Here is an 18,421-nt window from a genome sequence, read left to right as displayed (position 1 = left end):
GGAAAAAATTCAGATTTGTCTGACCAGGCTAGTGAAGGAAAGGAGAAGCTTTACCAAGCAGGAAAAGTGACGGAACAATTGTCCCAGGAGAATTTAGAACAAAAGGCAGTACTGGACAGACGCTGCATCGTCATGCACACGAACCGCTGTTAAGTGCCAATCGTGCATGCATAAGCTGCAAGCTCCAATCGAGCATGCCGCCCCCAAATTCTGCCGCCCCCATAGTTTGCTGCCTTTTGGGCCTAAAGGGAAATCCACCACTGATATCCTCTGTTCATTTAGTGTAAGAATATATTGTTATCATAATCATATGTCCAGGAATACATGAAAACGAGAGGTAACTCAATGTATTACTTACTGGTAAACATTTTATAAATAAACCAAGAAGTTTTAAATAAATTAAATAATTGTTTGGTCAATATACCCTTTTCTCTTTTGAAAAACAGATTAAATTAATTAGGAAAGGTGTTCCCTCTATATGGAAAGTGTTTATCATTTCTCCATAACCCCCCCTGCAAATTCCAGCAGACACGGTTATTTAAAACAAAAGGCAGCTTTGAAAGCCAACGCAAAGGAGCTCTGGAAGTAAGGGGGAGATCTCCATGGCATGTACTGCTTGCCTGAGGGAGCCTGATAATGTGTGTATGCTTTTTAACACAGAAAGCCAAGAGTAGCAAGACTATCTCTGTACTTTGTACATTGGGAGGAAACGTCCTGAAACACCATGCTCATTCATGCTTTGAATAATTACTCGCAAGACTGACAAATAAAAGGTATACTCCACTCATACTCGCTAAAAACTAGCAGAACATACATTTGCACCAGTTAAAGCCACCATATTCAAAAATTACTGAGAAATGAGAATATTTCCAAAGAAAATGACTAGGCTAAACCCTAAGCAGCAGGCTAAGCAGACACCCTTTTAAAGGGCATTCAAATAAAATGTTGGCTAAACTTACAAACCAGGTATTATACTTGTCAATTCAATCTTTTCCTTGATGCTTACAGCCAAACAGGTCCAGCATAAAACAGCATGGCAATTAGCCTGTTTGACTGTGAGCTAAATGCTAAGCTGAGAAGTGTATCAATAAAGCAGTTTGACGGGAAAGAGCAAGCTTTTGAAGTGGAAAATGTTCTGACAAAATGTGCTACAAAAAACAGGCAAAGGCTCACTAGGAGTCCAGTAGGAGCAGTAAAATGTGGTTATTTAAAAGTGCAAATCAGGTTTATTTTTCAAGTATTGAAAACAAACATTCTCTTTGGCAGACGTTGGGAGAAATGTGTCTTGGTAAATTTCCTGACTGAACCCTAGAAGCATTCAACATTACTTAAAGATTTAAAGCTGGAGCCCAAATTGTGATTAACATACTTGCAAGTGGCCTGGAATTCCTTCCTTGTTGCAAGTATATTTAGGTAAATGAGGGAATTGAAGAATGTGTCATTTTTACTATGGGTGGTAGAGGCTGAAGAGGGGGGGTGCGAACGCTGCGGCTGATGGGCAGGGGAGTGCAGCTCAAGAAGTTTGCGCATCCCTGGCATAGAGAGACCTGGTGAGAGAGAGCTGTATCTCCTTGCACAGCTCTTACATGCAATCGCAGTATTTTTATTTACATTTTAATCACAGAGTATTGTAGCAGGGGGTCTCGGGTACAGAATCACATTCATTGCAGCCTCGGATACCACCTGCTTCCCCAGTTACAGGCTTGGGTATGGGGTGCCAGTATCGCCTACACGCTTAAATGTCCTGGTCATGTGGCCTGTAACTCTGGAAGCAGGGGGTCCCCCGGACCTGAAATGAATGTGGTTCTACTCCGGAGACCCCTTGCAACAATACTCTATGATTAAAAGAAAAAAGATTCATTGCCTTAGCGGCTAGCTGCTAAGGCAATGTAGGGGTTAAACCTGAGTACCTATTTGTTGGTGGTACAGGGGGTGGGTGAAGGGGATAGATGCCCCAGGGTGGGTGGTTAGGCCTAACGGGAAGGTTGCCGGAGGAATTAACCGCTTCACTACCAAAGCAGTACATATTCTGCTCTAAAAAATGATTTAGACCACTTTTAAAGTGACGCAGACACCAATCCGAAAAACCATCAGGAAAAGTAACATTTTTAATACATATTACTGCACCAATATGCAAATGTAACCAGCCCTAACTCCTCCCACTTCCATAAATTCCACATCTAAACTCAGACAGACTCAGTCAGACATACCCAAAAATGGTACAACTAAGATTACTACATAAATGCAGCCTGATGCAGGTATTTTTTTAGCGCAACTTGCATTTAAATAAAGATGTTGCACTTATATTTGTGCATAGAGCCCCATAAGTTCGATTCAAGGTGCAATCCTACAAATGATTATACAGAACTCATGTCAGTTATATGTTAAACCTATATGATTGATAATTGTCTTCTGAAGTTTATGCTAAGTTTCATTGTCCTCATCCGTGCATTTTTTTCCCTTTACCATTGTCCCCTGTCTTAACTGGTTCTTAGAAATTTTATTATTTTATCGCCATTCTATTCAGAGTCCATCAAGTATCGTAATCACCTATTTAATCTAATACTGCAGTACTGTAGATCACTTTGGTACTACAGTAAGTGGAAATACACATTTATGAGTGTCAGGCATTGTGCATGAACTGATGGCCTTTCTCAAAAGAAAAACTCACAGTACTGGCAGCTTCGTCCAATATGATAGTCAGTAATATCTGTTTAAAGTACACTCAGGATCCAGTTTATGTGTCATTAAAATGAGAACACTGACAACATGAAAGAGAAGACAAACTGTTCTGTTCTGTTGATTTGATGTTGGATCTTTTAATTCTTTTGCTGGATTCATTTTCAAAGGCTGCCAAAAAGTGACAGTTCTGTGGTATAAAACCCAGTAAGTGACATGCAGACGTCATCCCTCAAAGGCCAAAATTTATGAGATGTGGATGTTTTTGACCAACAAATGACTTTTATTGAAAAATAATTGGATTTTATTAGTGTCTGAGTGTCTTCAAATTTGCTTTTCATTTTTTTTCAATCACACATTAAATAAGTTATGGGGGTAAAAATAGTGACGAAAAACATCCACTGTACAGTGTACTGCAAATAAAAATATATATCTTGTGAGCACATTAACATCTCAGACGGGTCTGCAACCCTGCTTTTCACCATTATGTCCTAGCATACAATACTTCCACTGCAGCTAGGGATTCTGGGAAAGGACATGCAAATGAGCACACAGAGTCACATTTTGCATCAAATCCATTAAAAAAATTGACCCCTATTCTCTTATGCCTGCCACATTACCCAGTCTATGCTGATAAGCTTTGTAATGAGGTAGGCATAAGCTTATAGGGGTCCATGTTTAAATGATTTGACGCAAAAGGCGAAATTGTGTGGTCATTTGCGTGTAATTTCCTAGAATCGCTAGCTACAGTGGAAGCATTGTTTGCTAGGAGATAATGGAGAACGATAGGGTTGCAGACTTGCAAGTTATATTTTTATTTGCCTAAATTTGTTCACAGTTTTCTGTTAAATTTCTTGTTTTCATGAAATTGTCACAACATTTCACATTGCTCATAATTTCACCAGCATTTTGCGTAAATAGCAGTAACCTTGTACATTGACATTAATGATTGCCAAAATGTAGAGGCTTGTCGTCTTTGAAAAATCTTTTGCAAAATCTTTTGTAAAAAAAAGGGCAAATTTGTCTGGATTCGCAAACTTCAACACAATATTCATACATCTCTAATGTTTAGCACTGTGGTGTATGAAATTCTGATGCTACAAAAAGTGAGATTCACAGAGAAACAGAAAAGCCTCGGGCATGGTCAGCGCTTATGCGCTGACCCGTGCTGCTGCTCGGCACTGAGCACCTGCAGCCACAATGAGAGCGGCTTTAGCAGGGGCTCGCGCACGCGTCAGCACGCTTGGGGAAGCGTGTGTCTGACGGAGTCTTGAGATTTTCCTGCTTGCCGGAGCGCAGGGCCGGTCACATGAGCGGTTCGCCCAATGAGGGCGAACCAACTCCGTGACGTCACTGGCCCGCCCCCAGACCCGCCCCCGACACGCCCACGGACAGCGCGCTGTGTAAGGCCAGGGAAAGCACCGCTTTCCCTAAGCCTCAGCGCGCCTCCGCACTGTTAAAGGCACTATGTCCCAGGCCTAAGAGTTGCCATGTCTGGACCTTTATGCTTAACAATGTGTGATTGGTAGTGTATAAAGCCCTGAACGAACACCAGTACTCTTATACTTAACTTGCACCACAACAATTTTATAGTATTTTCTTTAAATAATACTGTATATAATATACAATGGAAGATTTTACCATTTTTTTTATGCGTTTTAATAAATTATCATTGTTTGATTTGGGGTTGTTGTATTTTAAATAACCTTTTTCTTTTGGTCACAATTAATTTATTAGTTGATCAAAGTACAGATGTAGCGAACCTTATTACCCCCCGTCAATGTGTGAAAACAAAAAATAATGCATTTCATGTTGCATGTGTTGAAGAGATACTGTAACTCACACGTTTCCATTGCTTTCAATGGCGTTTGCAGTAAAACTTGTGGAAATAACACGGTAGTGCTAATCCATAGCATGCTGTCAGTGATATTATTAATGTTGACAACATCTGTATGACACTATGAATTTATATTTGGGTACTATAACAATAGATAAATAACAATATTATACTTCTCCAGAGAAATGTCTTGAACGCTCTGTGATTCTGCTATCAATAATGGATCGTGTGATAGTTTTGCTTTGGCTGTACTGCATGCCCACAAAATTACCCTACAGGCAGTCCTCAGTCATCCAACGGAATCCGTTCTGGAAGTAGCGTTGGATAGTGAAACCGTTGTAAAGTGAGTCCCATGTTAATCAGTGGCGGTGAGCGTTGGATAACGCATTCAGGCACCGGATAACGCATTCCAGCATCGAAAAACGGCCGATAGGGTTGCATTTTAAAGCGTTGGATATGCCATTCGTTGTAAAGTGAAACATTCGAAAGCGAGGACTACCTGTGTATAAAACTTTAATCTACCAGTCAAGACATTTGTTTTACACACATGGGTGCACCAAATTTGAAAGAGACAAAATATTATATATGTCACTTGTAAAATCCCAAATATTGGTTTAAATCAATGTGTTGTATCATGATAACTAACAGCCCTAGGGGGTTATGCTCTAAAATGTTATTCTACTGATCTAGGAAACGTTTGGCTTTAAATATTATTTTCCTACTGGATTTCGGCATCCCCTATTATAAAAAGTTAAATGTGGCAACCCTACACTAAAGAAATAACCTAACATATATTTTACTAGAGTAACAAGTGACTTAAATATACCCCCCCAAACACACCTTTATACAATATGCAGAGAGACTGGGCACAAAAAGGAACACAGGAACATGGTGAGAATGCTAATTTAAATATACTTTGCATATCTCTCTCTTTCTCTCATATTTCAGAGCGTTGACGGAGTAAGGCTGCGGTCCCAGTAATGTCTATGACACGCGCGCCCGGCAGGGGGGGCGGCGCGTGTCACAGCGCTAACCGCGATCTGCGGTCTGACAGGGAGAGGGGAGCTTGCGACGGGAGGGGGCGTGGTCGGGGATTTGCGGGGGCGTGGCCATTACGTCACGCGGCTGGTTCGCCCTCATTGGGTGAACCGCTGGTGGGGGCGTGGCCACGCCTCCTTCGCTAGGAGTAAACTCAATTTTATTGAGTTGTGAAAAACCCTGCCGCACGGCTCGGATGCACCTTCTGCGTGACGGTGTGTAGTGGGCCTAGCCCCATTGAGGGGCGGTGCTTACACGCACAGTGCACGCCGCGCCGTGCGCACAGGGTGTACTGGGACCGCAGCCTTACCCCTCTTTTAAGTAAAACAGGCGTTTCACGAGCCATGCTAGGTTATAACACAAGGTAATGCAAACTTAACCTAACCTTAAGCCTATGCTTTGAGCAAAATAGCAGCCATTGTTTTTGTATATCATTACCTTTTGTGTACAATATATGCATTAAACTCTGGGAAACTAACGTCCGTTTCTTATTTAGTTAGCCTAATGTCATTTGCCCTGATTTAACAGAGCTTGGTGCACTTGGGCCTCAAATGGTTGTTCTAAACTAGGAGAATCATTTTAAAGAAAAATAAATCATTTGGATACCATGCTTTAGGATTTATAGAAATGTATTATCGTGAAATATTAAGGCAGAGGTCCTCGTCAGAGGGCATTTAGAGCAACAGGGGGTTTACGTTTTGATGCAGCCTTGTACACTAGGCAAACATATTTTATGTTTTTCAAACATTCGTAAAAAAGGAAGTGTCACTAATATTTTTCCATTGGTTGTCTTCTGTCAAAAGTACTTTATTTATGAATGATTGCAAAGAAGATAATATTGTCTCTAGAATCATTACCACTCTTTCCTTTACAGTATCAACACCAGGGGGTCTTTTGGTGCATTGGTTCTGCATCTAGTGTCTACTATACCATCAAAGCAATCATGTACCAGGAGATACAGTATTGCAGTCAGTTTGTCAATCCAGTCATTCAAATTGTAATGCATTTCTATTAACTCATTCCAGGTGTGTTAAATAACAATGATGAGAAACACAGTCTAACATATAAGAAAAATGAACACTAAAAGTTACATATATACAGTAACATATCAACTACTTGTTGGTCCCATAAAAGGTATCATACCACCTACTACCCACTCCTTCCTTTGTTACTACATACAGTATATACAGTAAATGAGAGGGCAACCTCATACAGTAATTTCAAACCTAATCTTTCAGTACTCGTCTTTTACAGTACATTTTGTTCACTATAACACTTGAAACACAATGGCATAAAAAGAGTTTTGTGGGATAGCTCCCTCTCTTCATTACATAATACTCTTTTGACAATTAAGTGACACACAAATTTTGGAAAACATATTTAACTTTTTTTTCATTTTTATCTCCATGTGTTTAGTTCACATAGCTATACTGTAAGTATTACCCTGCAGAAAGCCCTGTGTGACTCATATTGTGTGTATTTTATTGGCAACATAATCTCAAATTAATTGGCTCCCATGCTCTTGGCATAGGGGGCAGTAAAAATATTTCATATCTATTATGTAAATCATCTGATTTCAGACAGTAGGCTATATATGCATTCAATATCCGTTGTGGCAATAACACCTTAATAGAAGGAGCAGAGATTATACGATCTAATTTCTATCACTTTGTATGCAGTCATAACACATATGGTTGTTAAAGCTTGTGATTCATTTAGGTGTGGGTTACCGATAGACATGTTTGTCATTTTACACCCAGCACTGTGTCTATCCATTTAAGACAAGATGAAGTATTATTGTCAATAACTGGCATGGCAAATATTTAACCATCTCAAGTCATTCCATCAGTGTGCCAGAGTGTGCACCCAGTGACTTCCATGTGAGGTATAATTCCATTGAAATCTATGGAGATGGCAGTAATATGCTTCCTCCTACCAGTTTGTGTAACTAGTAAATTGGGTCACGTGAGCTTGTGATTTATAAAGGGGGATATATTATATTATTTGACCTATATTAGTGTGCATACCTACTTAACAATAGTTAATGTTGATCCATTTCTGATAAATATATGGGCTGAAATTATGCCTAGATTTCTGCTAATGTGCAGTATGTACTCAGCATTAACTTACATGTGTAATGTTTTTGATCTTTGGGTGGGCATTCTCTGTGTTTTCTCTATGAAATAAGGGAAATTTTAACTGTAATTTCCCAATTTTCTCATCCCAAAAAAAGGGTTCCAAGGAAGCACAGTGTATCTAGAGTACCCAATCTAGCAAAGGGAGCAATTAACTTGGTGTACATTTTCAGCAGTAATCATTGGTCCTCATAAGGAACTCTACAATAATGTGTGTATCCATTAAAGCTCAGTGTCCACACTGAACACAAAAATGCCCACAGTAAATTGAGCTGGCCTATTTTTAAAAATTGTTAAAAACAAGTACTGAAAACTTCCTATTAAGTTTTCCCCTAGCCAAAAAGAATCCCTGGCTGCAGTGGAAGCATAATACAATTCTTCATTTGTTGTGACAGCCAAGAACAGAAGAGAAACAACGTTTCAGAACCCATATGGACCTTTCATGACCATATGGTCATATGGGATTTGAACGTTCCTCCTCCTCTGTTTTTGACTGTCACAATAAATGAAGAATTGCATTATGACAGATGCAGAGTAGAGCTCTGCTTTGTACCTTTGTCCTAGAGGAGACCTGCATTTTGAAGAATTTGTTTGTCTGTGTTGTGTTGGCTGCACACGCAGGATTCTGCTCGCCTGAAACTGTTTCCCTGCACTTTGGAACTGCAGTGGAAGCATTGCATGCTAAGAGATAATGGGGAAAGGTAGGTTTGTGGACCTGTCTGAGATATGTGAATGTGCTCACCAGTGATATTTTTATTTGCTGTGTAAAGAAGGGTTTTGGTCACTTTTTTTTGCCCACCATAACTTACTTGGTGTCTCAATTAAGTAAAAAATATATATTTACAGCCCTAAACATGGCAAAATACACAAAAACATATTAATGATAACATATTTTTGCATGGTATAGATTTTTATTGTAATCAATACATTTAGACTTTTTACTGCCTAGAATGAGTTTCTGTGGTGTTGAGTTTTTCAGCATGCATGCACTCTTTCTTTTTACTATTTGGTGCAGTAATACAGTAGCTATGCACTATGTTTAATGCAGATGAAGCCATCTTATTTTCACCTGAGCTGCTGCCAAAAAAGAAGTAGCTGCAGCTTCTCATGCATTCTTCATTTGTGATGCAGACATAGTTTCCTGTGGTTTGGATTTATTGTGGCTGGGGTTTGCATTTTTCCCTCATCAAGCCTTGGCAGTTGTGGAAATAAGCCTATATTTGCATGTTAGTGTTTGTCTTTTGTCAAATTCATATACTGTAATCTTCTGAATTTAAAACATAGCAAAACATAAGGCGCTATAGGGCTGTAAAACAGGGTCAAAACTGAGGGCCACCAACATAGGGGGTAGAGGTTGGAAAGTTATTGGACAACAACAAGCCTCCCCAACCTCCTCGCACTCGACAACACTAAATTAGGGTGACAACCCTGTTTGGCCTTCTCACCCACTGCTCTTAACAAGACTGTCATATCCCCCAGCTCAGCATGTTCCAACTCTCATTTGTTCCCAATAAACAACAACTTAGACCCAGGTCAAGCCCGTGGTAGGTCTGGCAAAACCAGTGTAACAAACCGCAACATAAGGAATCTCAATGAAAGCAATGGAAATGTTCCCCTCGATAAATCTTGATACATTTTTCAGCTGGTAGATTTTAGTAAATACACCCTTAGGTGCAAATCCTATAACTTTCAATTGGATTTTTTTTCTTTAAAAACGCATAATGTAGATATTGTTGCCTCCAAATTACACCAATTTTGCCATGATAGATAGACAAATGAATGGAATAAAGGCATGCTAAAGAGGCACTGGGTCAGAGTGGATAATTTATTAAACTGCAATAAGGCTGATCAAGGCACTACTGCTACCCCAGCCTGTATTCTAAAATTTCTTGGAGCCGTTGTCGTTGGATCTGCTGTATTCCACGCGCTATAAATCGTGCATCCCCCGTGTTCATGCCGCATTCGCGCCGTCTGGCACACACAGTTGATCTTTTTAATTATAATGGTTTTGGATTTAATTGGAGGCAGAACTGTATGGCTGTACAGTAGGTTGAATTGCTATTAGACTTTTAAGACAACAGCCCACTTGAGTTTCTAGACGGTATTGCAGACAACGCTAAAATGCAATTTTCTGCGCCCAATAGAAACCCGAGTCAATTGCTATACGGTTGGAAAACATAGTGCGTCATGACCCCGGTATTAAGAGCGATACGCGGGCGAAGTTTTAGAATAAAGGCTGGCGCCTCTGTATCTATCGCATAGGAACTCCTTTTCAAGTCAATGGGAGTTTCCGTGCAATCAGCACTATTGCAGTTTAATGAAACATCCCAATAGACCTCATTGACTTTAGGAAAAAAACACAAAAATCAAATGCACAAAAAATGGAATTAAAACCAAAAACGGACTATAAACACCCTCTTCAAAAAAAACAAAAAAACAATTATATAGGTGAGTAAAACACCAGTGCAAGCAGAATTGTAGGTTATAGAATTTGGGATTTACAGTCATGTAAAAAATATATTCTCTGTTTACCTAGTAAGTAAAAGAAAGGGAGCTACAGATAGTTTTAGCCAAAACTCAACTCAAACCTGCAACAGAAAATAGGAAAAAGAAAAGAGTGGTGTGTAAATGTCTCACAGGTTTCAAATATGTATGAAAGTTTTTATCGGTGCTCACACTCCTGTTTGCAATGGAATTGGAATCATTCACTTTCTCCATACTCGAATGCTGATATAACAGTTCTTCAACTACTTGAGTAGTTGAGTACTGAATGTTCATCTCTTTATTATTCACTGTAGCACTTTATTCCACTCTGTTTTGGGCCCTAAAATTGGTACATTTTTTTTCTTTCTTTTTTTTAGACTTTTACCAAAAACATATAGAATAATGAATATTGCATGTGTGACCTGCAGAGTGTGTCAGCACTCAGTTTGTTTACGTGGAAAGCTGCTAAATCTATTATGTTTTTGTTCATTGCGGGAATGTGCAAATGTGCAGATGTGCATACAGATCTGCTGGAGTCCATGAGAGAAGACATAGAGAAAAGAACAAATTAGAAGCTGTATTAGACAGTAACATTAAAAAAAATGGTGTGTATGTCGAGCACGCACATTTTAAGTGAAACTTCTTTGTCTTTTGTCACTGTGTTGTCACAGAAATTGTATTTGTGATGGTGATGTTTTCAATGAAAAATCAAAACACAATTTCAGTGACAAAACGCAAAGAAGTTTGACTTAGAATGCGCGTGCTCAGCACACACAGCACACACTCACTGTTTTAGCTATTTGCACTTCTATATTTATACTAACTGTGAATTCCTTGTGTGTGTATCTCAGTGTGTGTGTCTCTCTCTATGTGTGTGTGTCTCTGTGTGTGTCTTTGTGTCTCTGTGTGCATGTGTGTGTCTGTGTGTGTGTCTGTGTGTACATCTCTCTGTGTGTCTGAGCCTATCTATGTGTGTGTGTGTCTCTGTGTTTGTGTTTGTGTTTGAGTGTGTGTGTGTTTGAGTGTGTGTGTGTGCGTGCGTGCGTGCGTGCGTGTGTGCGTGTGTGTGTGTGTGCTGGCTCGTTGGTCTAGGGGTATGATTCTCGCTTTGGGTGCGAGAGGTCCCGGGTTCAAATCCCGGACGAGCCCTTACTTTCTCTATTCTTTCCATCAATAGTACGGATAACATCTGTACATTATTATATGATTATTTCATTCTCGATTTCTCTTAGGCATTGGAGACATAGATATGATCTGAACTATTTGACCCCATACTCCCTATTATCATATTATATATGTTTTTGATATACATAAAATAACATACACTTAGATTTTATTCTATGACTAATCATGTGTATATGTTGTCTTTTATGTGGAGAAAAATGGGGTCTTATTGTTCATTATAAGATGCTTTTCAGCTTGTAAATTATTTGCATGTAAGTTTATTGCATAATAATAATTTTCTTTTATATATATTTGTTTTTTAGTTAGCTTTCTAGTTTATATGTTTTCTATGCAAGGTTTATGTTTATATGTTGTTTGGTTTTTAACACTGTTGAGATAAAGGCATCTACATAAAGGCCTATGACGTCACATTTTTGTCATGGTTTCCACGGCCCTGATTGGGCCGTGAAAACCATGTGTTTTGGCCGATAAAAAAAAATGATGACGTCACTTAAAGGCAATGAAAGCACAGCCAATCAGAATGGCTTTGCTTCAATTGCCTTTAAGATGACGTCATTAAAAGAAACATGGCCGCCCTCACATGGTACGGTAGCCAATCAGAGCGTGGGAAGTCTATCCCTACTCTGATTGGTTCTAGTACCATGTGATAGGCTTTCAATGACGTCATATCCGTTATTCCCCAAGCCTCTGTCACATGGTCTACTAGAGCCAATCAGAGATGGGATGCAGTTCCCACGCTCTGATTGGCTGCCATACCATGTGAGGGCGGCCATGTTTCTTTTAATGACATCATCTTAAAGGCAATTGAAGCAAAGCCATTCTGATTGGCTGTGCTTTCATTGCCTTTAAGTGACTTCATCATTTTTTTTTATCGGCCAAAACACATGGTTTTCACGGCCCAATCAGGGCTGTGGAAACCATGCCGAAAATGTGACGTCATGGGGCTTTAAAAGCCTATGTCGTCTCATTTTTAAGCCAGACGCCGAGGAGGAAGGACCTCCGGCGTAGAAAGAAGAAAAGGGCGTGGCAGCAGACGGGAAGAAGACCCCAGAAGAAGATAGAAGAAACAAGAATACAGATGAAGATGGATTAGAAGTAGAAGACCCCTGGATTGTCGTGTTTTATTAGTTTAATGTTTATTATTTTCTGGTTTATTATTTTATGGGTTCCTATTCGTGGATTGGTTCGTGAGTAAGCTGTTCAACGGGAGTCGGTGAGTGGGTCAAGTAATGGTAAGTGAACTAAAGAAATGTATTTAATGTAACTGTGTTTTTTGTTTCTTTTTACATGTGTTGTTTTTTTTTATTGTACATCATTTCTTGCCACTGTGTGTATTTATGTATGTATGTATGTCTAGAGAGATATATACATACAGGGTAAGAAATTATATTGAAAAGGATGTGTACCAAAGAAGGCACACTGAAGAATCCCCTTGTAGGCGCACCGCAGACCTTTATAGTATAGACGGTCAGGGGTGGATGTAGTGAGTAGTGTAAACTTTATTAAACCACTGTGTTAATGTGTAATAAAAAAGTGTATAGTGCAATATCATACACTAAGCTAAAAGATAGACAGTGGTGTCTATACAACTCCGCCAGGCCCCTCGCTGAGCTCTAGAATTAGGGTCTAAGTAGTTAACTAACTACACAGAGTACCTGTAGTCCTTCAAGTCACTAGTACAGTAGTACAGGTAAGTATATGTGATCAGGTATTGAAATGGATATATTCAGTACGATCACTAATGGTAATATCCTGTGGTATTTACTGGAGGTGTACAGTAAATGATGGAGAATGTGATCAGGGTAAGTGGTCACTTGACAGCTCTGTCCACAAATAGAGATAGTAGACCCCTAGGACTGTGTTGTTATAGGACCGTTGGTAGAAAAATCAGTTTTGCAGAAACAGACACTAGTTCTCCATGTACTGAAATAGTATGGTAATGATTCTAATAGTACATGTAGACCGTGGTGGTGTAAAGTGACCCTACTTATGTATACAGTCCTATCACATAAACATTTATTGGTATATAGGTAGAGGTGCTCCTCCAAAAGCCAATACCTAATGCAGAGGATAGTGTAGGTGGTGTGCGGTAAGATAGGTACTCCTGAATAACTTAGTGGAGAGGGTGTAGGTAAAACCAAAATTATTGTTTACCTCGGTGACTCAGAGAGTTGTCACACTGTGTATATACAAAATAGCCACGGAGTATGTTAGTCCGCGCATGCGTCATATGTTGTACTCAGTGTGTCCCTGAGAAATTCTTATGGACCTGTGCTGCGCATGCGCCGAAGCCGCGTGCTTTCTCATCTGTTCTCCGCTGCTGGTGCAGGTAACGAGCATATAAGGTGCTGGGTACAGTCAGCTTAGTTTAATGGTGGTATAGAGCATAAATGTAATAAGTAGTAAATCTGCAGTGTTTAAATGCCAAAAGGCAACATGCCAAATAATGCTCGTGTGATCCGAGCTGCGCATGCGTCACAGACGGAAGTTAAGCGGCTATAGTAGTACCCCAAGGGGAGCAGAATGCGCATGCGCCCGGACGGGGCTATACTTATGATGTAAAGTATATATACAGACAATAGTCTAAGGGAGGGACTCCGTTCAAGATATATTGAGTAGGGTAAGGTTATAACCACATCGCAGTAGGGCTATTAGCTGTAGCGGTGTTATAGACAGTGGATCCCATACACTCTGGGCGGCAGTAAATCAACTGTTGGTAGCGCATATATAGCGCGATGTGTTATGATGATTCCTGCACTTCTGTCTGAATAGGAGTGTAGAAATAGCCCTGTGGAAGCGCTAACTGCATGAACAAGAGTGATTGTATAGACTGATAGTGGTTGTAACCCTGAAAGTAAGTACTGCCCTGCGGCAGTACTGACACCTCTTTAATTGGGTGTAACAATTCACAGCTGTGAAGTAGGAGAACTAGGCTGTCAGAGAGCTGCTAGAGAAGCTGGCAGAGTGGGTTAAAAAGTCGGCAAAAGACCCGACATGCCGCATGTTTCGTCACTTCCTGTGACTTCATCCGGGGTGGGCGTTACTGCGTTCCTGATCGCTTTTTTATACCCGGTGGTAACCATGGCGATCGTGAGACGCCTAATGCCGGTTGGTGGTGATGCATAGGTACTGCATCTTATTTTGACCTTAATGAATACACAAGTGTAGTGCAAAAAATATTGAACAAAATAGAATTTCAATGAGTAAGTAATTGCTGAGCAGAGCCAAAGGTAGGGAAGTGTTACAGGAAGGAGTTAAAGACAAAACCTTCATTTAGGCCAGATGGATAATGGGTGTTAAGCAAATAGATCCATCTGGCCTCACGCTGCAAGAGTTTCTTGTCCCAGTTCCCCCTGCGAATGCTAGGGGGAACATGGTCTATGCCCTGGAAGTGCAATGTATCCAGTTTCCCTGCATGATGTTCTCTAACGTGGCGTGAGACGGGGGTATCCAAAGCATTCCTTATGGATCCCATATGTTCCAAAATGCGTCTGCGGAGTTCTCGTTTAGTCTTACCAACATATTTCTTCCCGCATACACAGGTTATCAAATAAATGATCCCACTGCTTTTGCAGTTGATGAAATGTTTGACGTTTTTCCACCATAAGAAATTATATTGTTTTAAAAGCTTGCTTTGCACTATTTTTAATGATTGTGGCTATGCTGCTATGCATAGATGAGTGTTCAATGTATTTTATAATTAGACAGATGTAATTTTTGGGCTTCTATGCTGTACTTTAGGTAATGGTGAGGCTTGCTTTTGTATATTGTAATTGTTGGTGTCCTATTTTGTATGATGGTAACTTGCTCTCTTTAACGGTTGCTATAGTTAATTGTGTAATTGGTATGGATGCTATTTTAATTGATTTGGGATGTAATTTATGTATGCTAATTGATTGATGGTGACTTTATTGGATTACATTGTATACTTCTTTTGATGTAATGCTATTTTATTTGAAATATTGTATTGTTAACATTGATTTGCAGCGTCTACATGTAGCTTACATTTTATGCAGCATGTATACAATGTAAATGCAATGTTTTAAGTGGCATTTGATGCTTTAGATTGGATGGTTACATTTTATTTGTTTAGGAAATCGCATTGTATATCATTGAGGATGTTATGGATAAGTGGTATTTTTATTGGAGCATATTTTTGTTAACCCTGACACATTTATGTGTATATTGGTTCATCATGTGTGTATATATATATATATATATATATATATATATATATATATATATATATATATGTATGTATGTATGTATGTATGTATGTATATATATATATATATATATATATATATATATATATATATATATATATATATATATATATTGTTTCTTTTATTTTTCTTTTCTTTTTTCATGATGAAGCCACTGTACAAAGGAATGTGTGAAGGGTGGGTATGTGGCCAGGATGGCTTAACCCCTTAATTACCTTTGCGGTTAGTACCCGAGAAGGCAATTAAGGGGTTCATTGATATGTGAATGTCATTGCAATGTATTGGCTATGTATTATTTTGGCAACGGACCACAAGGATGATGCTGGCGACGGGGCCTTCTTATTGATGAGGTCAGTAGAATTTTCTTTATTTTACTATTCTAGTTAATGTGTTTAATAATGGCCAAATAATGTATTATCCCTATCTGGATAATAGTTATTTGGCACATTATTGTACTGTATGTGGTGGGGTGGGGGGAGGGGTTATTGGCCCCAAGGGTACGTGGTAGGACTCCCTTGTGGGTATTGGGTGAGGGTGGTTAGGCCTCGGGGGGTGGGGAGGTAGTGGGGGAGGGTATGTGGGTGATTGTGGGTTTACCCCTTAATGACTGCAGCGGTTAATAACCGCTATGGTGATTAAGGGGTTAGGGGACATTATATTGGATGTTTTTATTCTTGTGTCTGTTTTGCAGAAGCGGATGGGGCATTAGCAGGATGAAGATGAGGATGGCCTTCATCGTGGCAGCCGGACATGGGTGAGTGCTATATGTATTTAATGTATTTATTGTTCTGTATGTATTTTAAATGGACAACTGCACTATTATCCATATGTGGATAATAGTAATGTTGCCCATTACTGTATTGTATGCTGTGTATTGCTATGTTTATTGGGGGCAATTGTCCCCAATAAACATACTATTATGCGTTAACCCCTTCATTGTCTTAGCGGCTATCCGCTATGGTAATGAAGCAGCATGAATGTATTTTAATAATATTGTGCGGGAGCAGGGGGTCCCCTGAGCTGAACCGCATTGATTTGTGGCTCAGAGACCGCCTGCTCCCCGAGTTACATGCCCCGGTTTGGGGCATCGGTTACAGTGTCGACACCATGTTTATTGCGGGCACGTAGCGTATGGGACGCTATAAACATGGCGGTGACACTGCCCACCCGATCACACATACCGGGGCCTTTAACTCGGGAAGCAGGGGGTCTCTGGTCCACAAAGCTATGCGGTTCAGCTCAGGGGACCCCTTGCTCACTGTACAGTATTATTAAAAAAATATTCATGCTGCTTCGCTAACATAGCAGATAGCCGCAAAGGTAAGGAACGAGTGTTTATTGATATGTGTGTTTTATTCATAGTGTAGATGTGCAGAGGGTCTCCGGAGCTGAACCGCTTTGGTTTTAGGTGCGGGGACCCCCTGCTTCCCGAGATAAAAGCCACTTTATGGGGTGCCGGTATCCCTCTGCTTTGTTTACATTCCACGGTCACGTGATCGGGACCTTTAAATGCAGAGGGATATCGGCACCTCATAAAGGGGCCTGTATCTTGGGAAGCAGGGGGTCCCCGAACCTGAAACCAATGCGGTTCAGCTCCGGAGACCCCCTGCACATGTACACTATGAATAAAAATGGTTTAAAAAATAATTTTTAATGTGCCGATGTTTGCGCTGAGAGAGCGGCGGATCTCTCTCTGCTGCAGACAGATCTCGTCAGGGGACGGCTTCTCTGCAGCTTCTCACCAGGCAGCCGTCTCGCCACCGGTTACTCGCCATTTTATCAAATGGTGGTGGAGCATTCATTCGCCAGGTATTCGGCCCTTACAGCATACAGCGAGTTTAACACGCCAAAAACATGGCTAATTGCAAAACTGCCTAATGCATTTTTTCGCTACTTACTGCATGATGCCCTATGTGTGTGTGTCTCTGTGTGTGTCTTTGTGTCTCTGTGTGCATGTGTCTGTCTGTGTGTGTGTCTGTGTGTACATCTCTCTGTGTGTCTGTGTCTCTCTATGTGTGTGTGTGTGTCTCTGTGTTTGTGTGTCTCTGCGTGTTTGTGTGTGTCTCTCTGTGTGTGTGTGTCCCTATGCTGCTGCTGTGGAGTCCTCTGCGCATGCTCACCGTGCGCACCGAGCGCCGGGGGTCTCTGCGGAATCCAGTGCTGCCTTCCTCCTCTCCGGTGATTGGTGCTGTCGCAATCTGGCAACACTGACGTCGCTGATGGCCTCTTCTGTCAGCAGTGACGTCACTTCCGTCACCGTGAAGTCCATTTACTGCCAGTGAAATATTCTCGTGGGGTAGGTGCGCGCAAAGATGTTTCACTTCAAAATGTCTTTATTTCTGAGAATTTACTTTCTTTTGTTTCTTTTTTGTAACATCAACTATTACTTTTAACATCAATTACATAACAACAAATGAAATAGCTTCTTCTTTAGGATGGTCTTTTTATATGCAGTTGTAATACTGTCACCATACAGTATATACATGCCACACAGCCATAGCATAGTGCAGGGTTCAATGGGTGCTTTAAATTAATTAATTCAAAGGCTAGAGTACAGTGATTTTAGGAGTATAGTATTAGGAATATATCAAATGCAGATTAAATGTAATTGAAATATTGATACTGTATGCTATCATATTTTTATGAAGGAGATGTATAAATGTATGCCGTTTAATATTGTGGTATATTTAGCAAAAATCCCACATTTACACATACTGTATCTCTAAAGAATCTTGTTTCCTGTGTCACTCATGATTTTCTGTTATTGTTTTGTAAAAAAAAATATGGCTGTGGTTATATCTGAGTGAATTTGCAATTTTGCAAAATCACCTGGATTA

At 40.1% G+C, this 18,421-nt stretch overlaps 1 non-coding gene across 1 annotated transcript; it reads left to right on the top strand.

The window, feature by feature from the left end:
* The first annotated feature begins 11,250 nt into the window (after nt 1-11,250).
* On the top strand, nt 11,251-11,322 carry TRNAP-UGG (transfer RNA proline (anticodon UGG)). Its single transcript has one exon. It is a non-coding gene; the product is annotated as a tRNA-Pro (tRNA).
* Nucleotides 11,323-18,421: the final 7,099 nt, after the last annotated feature.

This window comes from Ascaphus truei, chromosome 4 (genome assembly GCF_040206685.1).
Source record: "Ascaphus truei isolate aAscTru1 chromosome 4, aAscTru1.hap1, whole genome shotgun sequence".
NCBI classification, from domain to species: Eukaryota; Metazoa; Chordata; class Amphibia; order Anura; family Ascaphidae; genus Ascaphus; species Ascaphus truei.
This window is presented reverse-complemented; position numbering and strand designations above follow the sequence as displayed.